Raw genomic sequence first — 10,892 nt, forward strand, 5'->3', positions numbered from 1 at the left:
AGCTCGTGCGGCAGCTGATCCGATCCCGTCAGCGCCGTCCGTATCGTTTGCATAAACTGTTCAAATTCTTTCGTGAGCGCCGCCATCCTGACCTCCCATGCCGCCATCGCAGCTCTCCATACATGAGGTGGGCTCGGCTCATCCTCGTCGTTCGGGTCGCCCTCGTCCCACGGCGGCGCCCCAACAGCCGCGTCCCCCGGGGGAGCGGGAGCCTCCAATCCCGACGGAGGTATCACGTCCGCGTCGCTGCTGTCGGCCGACGAGGCCGCCGGCAAGTTCTTCTTCTTCGTAACTTTCTTTGACATATCGGCGTAGTTCTTTTGATCACTTCTTACACCAGTTGTAGGACTCGTATTGACGCGACAACTTCTTTGTCTTTCTCGTTCATTTATTAACGCATATAGTTCACATCTCTGACAGCATCACTCAATGTTCCTCCATACTCTTCAATGCAGAACTCCCCATCAACCCCACTCAATGTCCCTTCGTTCACTCGCTCCGCTCCGCTGCTTCGCTCGCTCTCTCTCTCTCCACCAAGGTCTGTTACTCCGCTTCTTCCCTACGCTGTACTCGCTCCGTCCTTGCTACTCCATCCGTACTCTCTCTCCACTGCTACCATATACTGTATTCTCTTGGTCCACTGCTACCTTATACTATACAGTCTTGTCCACTGCTACCTTATACTATACACTCTTGTCCACTGCTACCTTATACTATACAATCTTGTCCACTGCTACCTCATACTATACATTCTTGTCCACTGCTACCTCAGCCGCGGCGAGCCTTTGTTACGGAAACCGCGGCTGATTGGCATAACAAAGGCGCCCGTGGATCACCGCCAGCGCCGCAATCGGCGGGGGACCCATTGTTAGAGAAACCGGGAATGCGGCTGAACGGGCGTGGCGACCTGATTGGCCGAGAAGGCGCTCGGGTCGGCATTCTTTGATGTAGGTTGAGGATAAAAAGAGGGCACAGAGAGGTAAAACGCTCTCTTGCTCCAAAAAGTCAGCGCTCGGGACGGCTTCCAGCTCGGCCACTCGAACGTCCGTGCGACGCGTCGAGGTGAGCGGCGAGGACGAGACCAACGGAACGCCGTACGCATCTAACCGTGAGTAAGAGGTAAAGGAGTATTGGGATTAGAGATAGAAAAACCAAATCCGCTTAGAGCCTATCGAATTAGATAAATCGGGTACAGACTCTTGGGCGATAGTGTAGGCCTGCCTTGTCGATCCTTACTGACTTAACAGCGAATCGCAGTCAGCCGGCAATAAATCATTAATAACTAATCGTAGCCTCGTGTGGTTTCGACGAGAGTGTGAACGCGCGTGGGGCTGTATGTACGTACGCTCACAGCGTGTGAGTGCTGCGCGGGGCTGTGTGAGGGGAGGTATCGCGTTTGATTGAAGGAGAGGCAACGCAGTGTTAACAGGCGTACGGGAGCCGGCGACGAGCCATGCCTCTCTCGCGAACCCGAGGTGGGGGAACCCAGGGAGGGGAACCGTTAGGCGACAGTCCCTGCCCCATGAGCGATGAGCCCAGCGGTCGGGAAGCGGCGGGACCCCTGCAGTCAGAACACAGCAGGGAGAGATCTCGGGGGCCAGCGACCCTCGCAGGATCTCGCCCGACACGTGACCATCCCTAGCCCCCCACCTGGGGCCTCCGTGTAGATGTTACCTGTCATGTGCCTTCCAGGGTGAACCAGAGTGCCATGGCCTACATTAACCCCATTCATGGCCGGCACCCTCACACTCCCTCCTATAGGGGACATCACTGCACGTCGAGCGTGGTGCCACTCAGCATTCTCGATCAGCGCTCACTGAACCCCTCTAGGGCTGGTACTACACCCATATGTACGGGGTGTCCGCGATAGAAATACATCGCACGTCGTGCCTCGCTAGAGCCGGCATTATCCAGTGACATCCACGATGTCGCTACATACGTGATGTCCGCGATGTAAGTACATCGCAAGCCGTGCCTCTCTAGAGCCAGTACCACACAGTGACATCTGTGATGTCACTACATATGTATTAAATAGAGCATCCCTTGTCACTGTCCAGCAATAGTCTGCAAGCATTGATGGGCTCCTTTTGCCCTGATAGCGTTTCTCCATTGTTGCAATCTCCTGGTGAAATCGCTTGCCAAGCTCGTCGCTCACTGCTCCACAGTTTGGTGGGAAAAAAATCTGGATGAGAGTGCAATTTTTTTTATCTTTAGTGACATGTTCCAACCAAGGCTTTTGTGTGCTTGAGGTTTTCCACCAACTCCTTGTAGTTGTCTGCCTTGTTGTTTCCGAAAAAATGTGTTGCCACTAACTCGAAGGCTTTCCATGCCGTATTTTCCTTGCCACGCAGTGCACTGTCAAATGCATCATCTTGAAAAAGTTCATGAATCTGAGGACCAACAAAGACACTTTTTTCGTAACTTACTTTTAACCATCGAAGTTTTCCACGGAGGTACTTGAAAGCTGCTTGTGTTGTGTCCATGGCTTTGACAAAGATCTTCATTAGACCCAGCTTGATGTGTAAGGGAGGTAACAAAATCTTCCTTGATTCAACAAGTGGTAGATACTGAACACTTTTCCTCACAGGCTCCAATGACTGTCGGAGTGGCCAATCTATCTTGATGTAGTGGGAATCTCTCGCATGACTATCCCATTCGCAGAGAAAACAGCAGTATTTGTCTGCAGACCAAGCAAGAGAGCAACAACCTTCAAATCGCCACAAAGGTGCCACTGATGTTGGTCATGGTTTATACACCTCAAAAGTTGTTTCATGTTGTTATAGGTTTCCTTCATATGGACTGCATGACCAACTGGAATTGATGGCAAAACATTGCCATCATGCAGAAAAACAGCTTTAAGACTCATCTTCGATGAATCAATGAACAGCCTCCACTCATCTGGATCATGAACGATGTTGAGGGCTGTCATCACACCATCGATGGTGTTACAGATTACAAGATCACCTTCCATGAATAAGAATGGGACAAGATCATTTTGACGGTCACGGAACATGGAAACCCTAACATTACCTGCCAGGAGATTCCATTGCTGCAGTCTGGAGCCCAACAGCTCTGTCTTACTCTTGGGAAGTTCCAAATCCCTGACAAGGTCTTTCAGTTCACCTTGTGTTATGAGGTGTGGTTCCGAAGAGGAGGATGGGATAAAATCTGGGTCATGTGACCGTGATGGTTCAGGACCAGAAGGTTCATCCTCTTCCTCGTCTGACTCAAGTGAGAATATTTCTGGTGCATCAGGAACCGGCAGTCCTTCTCTGTGGGTTACTGGGTGTATAGCTGATGGATTTAGGATAATGCACAGTCCACTTTTTCTTCTTTGACAGACCTTTCCAAACTAGAGGCGCCATGCAGAAGTAACAATTGCTGATATGATCTGTTGGCTCTCTACAAATCATTGGCACTGCAAAATGCATAGATTTCCTTTTCCTATTCAACCACTGGCGAAGATTTGTTGCACAAGTGTTGCAGCATATGTGTGGGGCCCACATCTTGTCCTGAACTCCAATGTTGCAGCCAAAATAAAGGTGATAAGCTTTCTTAACCATAGTGGTTATACTGCGCTTTTGTGATGCAAAAGTCACTTCACCACAAACATAGCAGAAGTTATCTGCTTTGTTTATACAAGTACGAGGCATCTCTGCTCACTTTAACTAAACAGAAATGTGTCCTGACTTAGAGCTTTCGTGACTGCAGGAATTCATATTCTTTGGGTCTTTCGGTAAAGCCACGTAGATATAAAAAATAATACAATCAAAATCATGACGTTTCGATCGCAACACAACCGTCTTCATGTGAAAAAGAGAGGGGGGAATCTGCTGAGGCAGGCTGTTTATAAAGATTTGGAGATGGGCAGGGCAGCTAATGCCAATGTAGGAGTGAGTAGGAGAGAGAAATTTGAGGAGCGAGTTTGGAGAGAGAAATTTGCTTGTAAATGTAAGCTCGGCGAGGGCCCGGACGACTTAGTGACAAGTCGCCATTTACTAATGACAACTAAAGGTTGGTTGTGTTAGTGAATATAACTCGGAGAGTTGAAAATAATTGCTAACATAGGTAGGTAGGATAGGAATATCACAGCCAGTTCTGACCTAAACTGGTTAATAACGTCCTTCCAGTAATTGCTCAGTTTGTACCCATCTTCTCGGTTGTTTAGCGTACTTCCCGACATGCAACAAACTGGAAACTTGCCATGTGGGTACTTTCCAGACTGTACACCATGCAAAAATTATGAAAATACACTTTTGTTTTTTTTGGGGGTGGGGGGAGCTCAATAATGCATATAGTTTTTGCACGGCAAGTGAGCTGTGACGTCAAATCTGTCACGTGACCCACGCATGTGGAAGCGTAACGCATTATAGTGTAGCGGTTAGCGCGCTGCGCTACGAACCTGGCGACCCGATTTCGATTCCCGCTCACGGCCACAACCGGTGACGATAATTTTTCCCGGTCCTGGGCCTCCCCTAGGTCGACTCAGCCTCAAACGAGTAACTGGTGTGGTGTGTGAACATCGCCACTGGGGAGACAAAGGCGGCCGGGCGTGGTGCTGGCCACCCCATCCCCTCGTGTGCCGTGCCGGCCTTCATAGGTGCTCGCTAATAGCACTTGCCCCCTACAGGCTACACGGAGGATTTTGTCTTTATCCTGTGTGTATGTGGGGGGGGACTGCGTAGCGATTCGCGCACTGCGCTACAAACCCGGCGACCCGAGTTCGATTCCCACTCACGGCAGCCACCGGTGACGATTATTTTAACCGGTCCTGGGCCTCCCCTAGGTCGACTCAGCCTCAAAACGAGTAACTGCTGTGGTGTGTGAACATCGCCACTGGGGAGACAAAGGCGGCCGGGCGTGGTGGATCCAAGTACCGGGCGAAGCCGGGTAGTACAGCTAGTGGAATAAATAAAAGGTGACCTGAGTAAATGTAAATAATCAAATAGTTAATAATGAAAGTTAATCCAAATTTGTGTTGTTATAACAATTCTATTGTTTATATTTATTTAAAGTTGCGCATTTTTATGTGACGTCACATTTCTCAAACCCCCGCTCGTCACACATCGTCACAAATGTCTGACCCCCCTCCACCCCTAGGTGTGTGACGTCATTTATGGACAGCCCCTGAGGATGTTTGCACGCGCTGTGTGGAATTTAGATGAACAAAACACAAATAAAAGGGATCGTTTTAGCAGTGTGAAGCAGGCATAGCTAAAAAAACTCACCGAACCCACTCTCATTTGTCTCCCATACAACAATGCTATCATGTCAACTATGCACTCTTGATTTGGTAACTTAATATTGGATCCCAGAGTGTAAAGTGCGACATTCAACTCTGGGTCAGAGAAATACTCTCTGCCATATCCGTGTCCTGAAAAAGTGCACCAACCATTGCGACAAAGTATTTCACATAATATCCAAAGTGTTGTGCACACACACACATTCTCTGAGCGTGCCAACACAGTGAAAGGAGGACGACTGGGGAACATCACGCTGGCTCGGATTCGCCAGCCGGGCTGTCGCTGAATAAAGAAGACATATTACTGATGCAGTAGTAGCTGCTGCCGTGTGCTAGGCACGCAGATACGAGCCCTCCGCCTATTGTGCAGGTAGGGAAGTGCGGCGACTTGCGACTGCGGGGTTAGTGGGGGTGGAGGGAGTAAAAGCCGGGGGAGGGGGCGTTGGTGTATTGTGGGGGGCCCAAGGAGGGGAGTGTAATCGGGGGGGAGGTGAGGAAGGTGCATGAATGTGTTGTTGGGATAGTCCGCGGAAAGGGGTTTTTGGATTGGAGTGAGGAGGGCGTGTGGGTGGGTTGTGGGGTTTTGAAGGGGGGGGGAGAAAAGGGCTCGTGTATGCATTTGTGGGGGGGCGAGGAAAGTTCGGAGAGGGGGGAGAGTGCGTGTATGGATTGTGGGGTCCCGCGGAGACTGGGGAAAGGGAGAAGGCGGAGATGTTTTTTTTGTTGGGTTGTAGAGGGCTCAATAAGAGTGAATAGAGAAATGTGTGGATGCATTTTGGCGGGTGGAGGGCGTGGTAGATTGACAGAGTGAAGAGTATTTGTGCATGGGGAAAAAGGCCCTGACGTGGTCCAGTCGCCTCGTTACCACTGTTGTCGCACAGAGCCAGGGGATTGAACTGAGCTGGGCAGGTTCTTAGCGGCCCACTGCCGTAACCCAACGTCACACGCTCGCTACGTAGCGCGCAAAGAATATCGTGCAAAACAAGTGGCGTGCGTGAGCCGCATGTGATGACTTAAAAAAAAAGTCACTAACACTGCCACCAACCACTCAACGTTCGCTGACAAAGAATGAACAAAAAAACTCCAACAATAAATAGAATTTCCCTTCCCGTAGACAGGGGCAGCGGGCATAAGCCGCGTGCTTCCGTTCCTCCAGACCACAATACCGAGCACGTTTGAGCTGCTCAAAAACACGACAATTAGTGCGATAAGGACCCGACACTGTGCAAATAAATAAGGGGCAATTTACCGCCGCCGCTGCAGTGGGCAGTTCCTGCCCGCGCTGTTTGTGCGTTCTGCAGCGGAATTTCCTGGGGGTAGGTGGCGAATGTAAAAAAATGTATAAACCGTGGAGTGGGGGGAGGGGGTAACCTACACAGGTCCCGTAGGACAAACACAGCCCGCGAATACATATCAATCAGCCGCGGCCAGGCGAGGGCTTCCACTTCAAAACGGCATGAAAACGACATCTAAATAATCACTGTAAACATGTGCACCGGCACTCGTCTAGTGTCGAGAGAATAATACATATATTTCAGCTTGGAAAGAGGACGGTATATATGTATTTTAGTGTATTTTGTAACTTCTGACACCGCGAGAGCCTCTTGCAATGGCACACGTTGTATTCATGAAATCGGCCTAACGGCCCGATGTAAGGAGGATCCTCGTGAAAATGTGTCTACACTCAGCCATGCTTCCGAGTGAATGAAAACAAGCGTGACTGCTTCTGGAGCCCAGCCCGTATCGTGACGCACATTCACACCGAACCCAATTATTCGAGACTGCGTGATTACGCTTAGGCCACGGAATGCACGGCGGGCACTCACCGTTAGATTCCGGTCGTCAGTGGACGTCGTGATATGTTACGGAACGCAGTCGTGTGCTGCTCGTTATGCCTCTGTATTGTTATTATTTAACGTTGCATTTACCGCTCGAGTGGGAAGTGCAGGCAACTAGCCGAAAGACACACGCATATTGGGACGCACGGTGCGGATTGTAGTAGTAGCCACGCGATGCATCAATCTATACAGCTCCTGCAAACGAGCTGATCACATCATTCTATGCCCTCGAATGAGCTCTTCGGCGTGCTCCCTCCTTTGGGTGCCACTCCATCACCAGTCTCGTCCATTGGCCATTATTCTTGCGAACAATATATCCTACCTAAGGCTGCTTACTTTTCTTTACGAATAACTCAACACGTTCGTCAATAACACTGCCTTAAAAGTAAATTACATAAGGGACGTTTCGGGCAATGGCCCTACTTCAGAACACAATGCAAACGAAGTGTTTACTTTTCTTAACAGTCAACATGATGTCTCTAACCTGCATTTCCTCTCAGATCCACGTGCACTTCTGTCTCTCTCTCTCCCGGATCCACGTGCCCCTCTGTCTCTCGGATCCACGTGCCCTCTGTCTGTCTCTCGGATCCATGTGCATATGTATTCTCTCTCGGATCCACGTGTACCTCTGTCTCTCTCGGATCCACGTGCCCCTCCGACTCTCGGATCCACGTGCCCCTTTGTCTATCAGTAATTTGCTGGAGATCGTGTTGGATTTACTCTTCCTCGAAAACGACGCGGAACGTGAAGAATCCGCACACTTTTACAAGGAGGAGCCGCCCACTGCCTTAAAAAAATGGAAATTAATAGAAAGCCCAGCATGCAATTGTGGAAACACAGACCAGACGATCAACCACAAAGCAGTGATCCACTGCGAAATCTAGAAATTCAACGGATGTACTGAATCAATCAACCACACATTAACTGAAGTCATGTCCTGGCAAACTAATTTGGACATAGACGGAGAGGTTGCTTTTCATCGAGCCATACTCAAGAGAGAGTGTAATTCCGTAAAGGCCAGGGAATAATCAATTATTTAACTATTTTATTGACAACATAAACGTCTCCTTCACATGTTTCATCCATTTAAATTGCCCATTGTCTCCTAGCCGGTTCCTAATGTTTACCAATCTGCTCAGTCTTTATCCATGCAGCATTTGTGATGTACCCAGAGATTCCTATCTCGAGTTACACCAGCGTGCGAAGAGCTGACTCAGACATTCCATTCTGATTAACTAATTTGCATCCATTGTCTGCAGAGGCGCCTGTGTTTACATTCCGGTAAATTTGTACGAACACATTGGAGAGAGTCGGTTCCCTACATACCCTTTGTCAATCCACTGCTCCACGCAGCGCGCCACTGCGGGGGGTTTTTGACCACACTTTACCGCGCTGGTCCAGTGCAAGTTGGTGAAGGTTGACCAAGGCCCTGGAGCAGTTCAGATATCACTCTAAACTAAATTATGTTGTTTTATGTTCCCAGGTAAGGCGCACTAAGCTATATAGCTCTTTTTCAGAAGCGACCTGGCGATAACAAATTATAGCGCAACGAAATGGCTTATCGTGTGGAAATGTATTAAGCAGACAAATACTTTAAATGCATGTTTCTAAATGTGGAGGGGAAAACCGGTGGAACCAGAGAAAAATCCATGTGACCACGGGAAGAACATGCAAACTCCAAATATACAGCAGGCGTCAGGATCGGGATGGAACCCACGCCCTCCTCCATACCAGGCGAGATAGTTAACATTTCGGCACTCGACGTTTATGTTGGGTAGGAGTGGTCGGGAATCAAACTCAGGTTTTCCGGGATTCGTAGCGTGGTACGCTGACCACTCCGCTGCTGCTTCACCCAGACAAATGGGCTCCAAATCCGTTTTTTTATATATAAAGTCGTTCGTCTATGAATGAATTGAGCTATAATGGTATTTGACACATAAATGGAACAAAGACATGCTTGGAGAATGGATAAGAGTGAATGGGGCGGGTGGAGGGTTGCAGCCAGACCTTACATGAGCCTGGGTACGGCTGAAGCCACTCCCGCACTTGAGTATAATGTTCACCGGCGAAGTTGGAGAAGAAATACAACAGAAACTGCCAACAGTGGCTAATTTATTTTTGCAGTGGTCAGCTATGCCGAGCTTGCTGGGCTGCTGTTGCTGGCCCAGCTTTTAGTGATGTCACGCTCCGACATGAGTCCCCCACATTGGTGAATCGGAAACACCCTTCTCAATACAATGCAGCCGTTGGGGTGCAATGGTTAGCACGCTGGACTTGCGATTCGAAGGGCCGCCGGTTCGATTCGATCTCCCTGCACGGCAGTGAAAACAATGGGCAAGTTTATTAAATCTCCCGCGGCAATAATACATAGAGCTAGTGCACCAGTTATGCAATCGGCAGGTCGCGTGTGGTGGGGTAAAGTGTGGGTAGCTCCCCCTTCCCCGCAACTCTTCCAAGACATCTAGCTAGCGTGGTAGGGTAGGCCAAAATAATATATTTTGGGATTGTCCAGAGCTTCCTCTCATCGGTTTCCTCCAGTATACATAGTATAAGTCTGGTATGAACAAGCAATTGCAGGGCTGCACCTTGACATTCTCTACACCCATGTGAGACTCATAGCTCTGCACCCGCTTCGACCTGTGTGACGAATTGAATGTTGATGCCACTTGCACAATGAGTGTGCAATGTAGCACATGCCAGAGTGCGTGGCATTTTTTTGCTGACAGAGCATCGTCGGTGGCGAGCGATATCCGAACAGGTTCCCTCATCGCTTTCACAAACCCGCGCTGACCAGCGTGGTGAAGTATGGTCAAACAACTCTCATGATAGTGTGTCCGGGGTCTTGGAGGGTTGAATACACGGGCTGTATACACGCAATTCACCAGTGCATGTGGTTTGCTCAGAAGTGGGCCGTCAGGGCCAGCAAGACCTTCTCTGCTAGCCTAGAGATTGTCAGAATCAGATAATTATATTTTTTTATAATTTAATATACATTTTTATTAATGCAATATGTATTTTACAAAGTTCATTCCCATCAGTCTATTAACGTCATTTCATTGCTACTCTCTCCCTCAGTTGAGCTGATTCCAGTACAGCTCATAAATTAGAGCTTTTATCCAATCATATTTTCCACCTGTGCTGTCTCCGCCTCTCCGGGTGAAAAATCTACCCTGAGGCCTTCAGAATGTCGAGTGAATCCCCTCTGCTGTTGAAGCAAATGGGGACGATGTTGTTGATTGTCATATTCTTTAACCAATCAGATTCACAGTTTGCCATGTTGGGCGTATTCTTTGACACGCCGGGGCCTTCTAGCTAGCCTAGGTGCCTACGTTAGCATTTTTGCGTGGCATAATCAAAGGGCCAGTTAGCTAACTGAAGTTAAACTAGCTAGTTAAACGTAGCATCATCTAAGATTTATTTAAACTTTCTTTTGTGACGTTTAGATTTTTAGATGTAGACCTTTAGATTTTTGGTGTGGGGAAGCCTGTTGAATCCTGATTGTGTTATTTGTGTTTCACCGCATTTTTGCTTGTTTGGTGGTGGTATGAGTAAATGTGACTGATTGTTGTGAGTTATTGTTTCTTTGGTAATGCGATGTCTATTTGTGATGCAGCATCCTGTCATACTGCGTAATAGTGGTACATCCTTGCTGGCTTCAGTCGCCATGTATTCATGTCTCTGCAATTAGTGTATTGTAAATCTCATAGGTGTTGAGCCTCGTGTTAAATCACTTTATTCCACTGATAAAGGTTAGTGTCACTGTGAATATTGGGTGGTTACGTCGAATGAAAATAGCCTATAGCCCTAGTGTC

This window comes from Lampetra planeri, chromosome 1 (genome assembly GCF_965212315.1).
Source record: "Lampetra planeri chromosome 1, kcLamPlan1.2.h2, whole genome shotgun sequence".
NCBI classification, from domain to species: domain Eukaryota; kingdom Metazoa; phylum Chordata; class Hyperoartia; order Petromyzontiformes; family Petromyzontidae; genus Lampetra; species Lampetra planeri.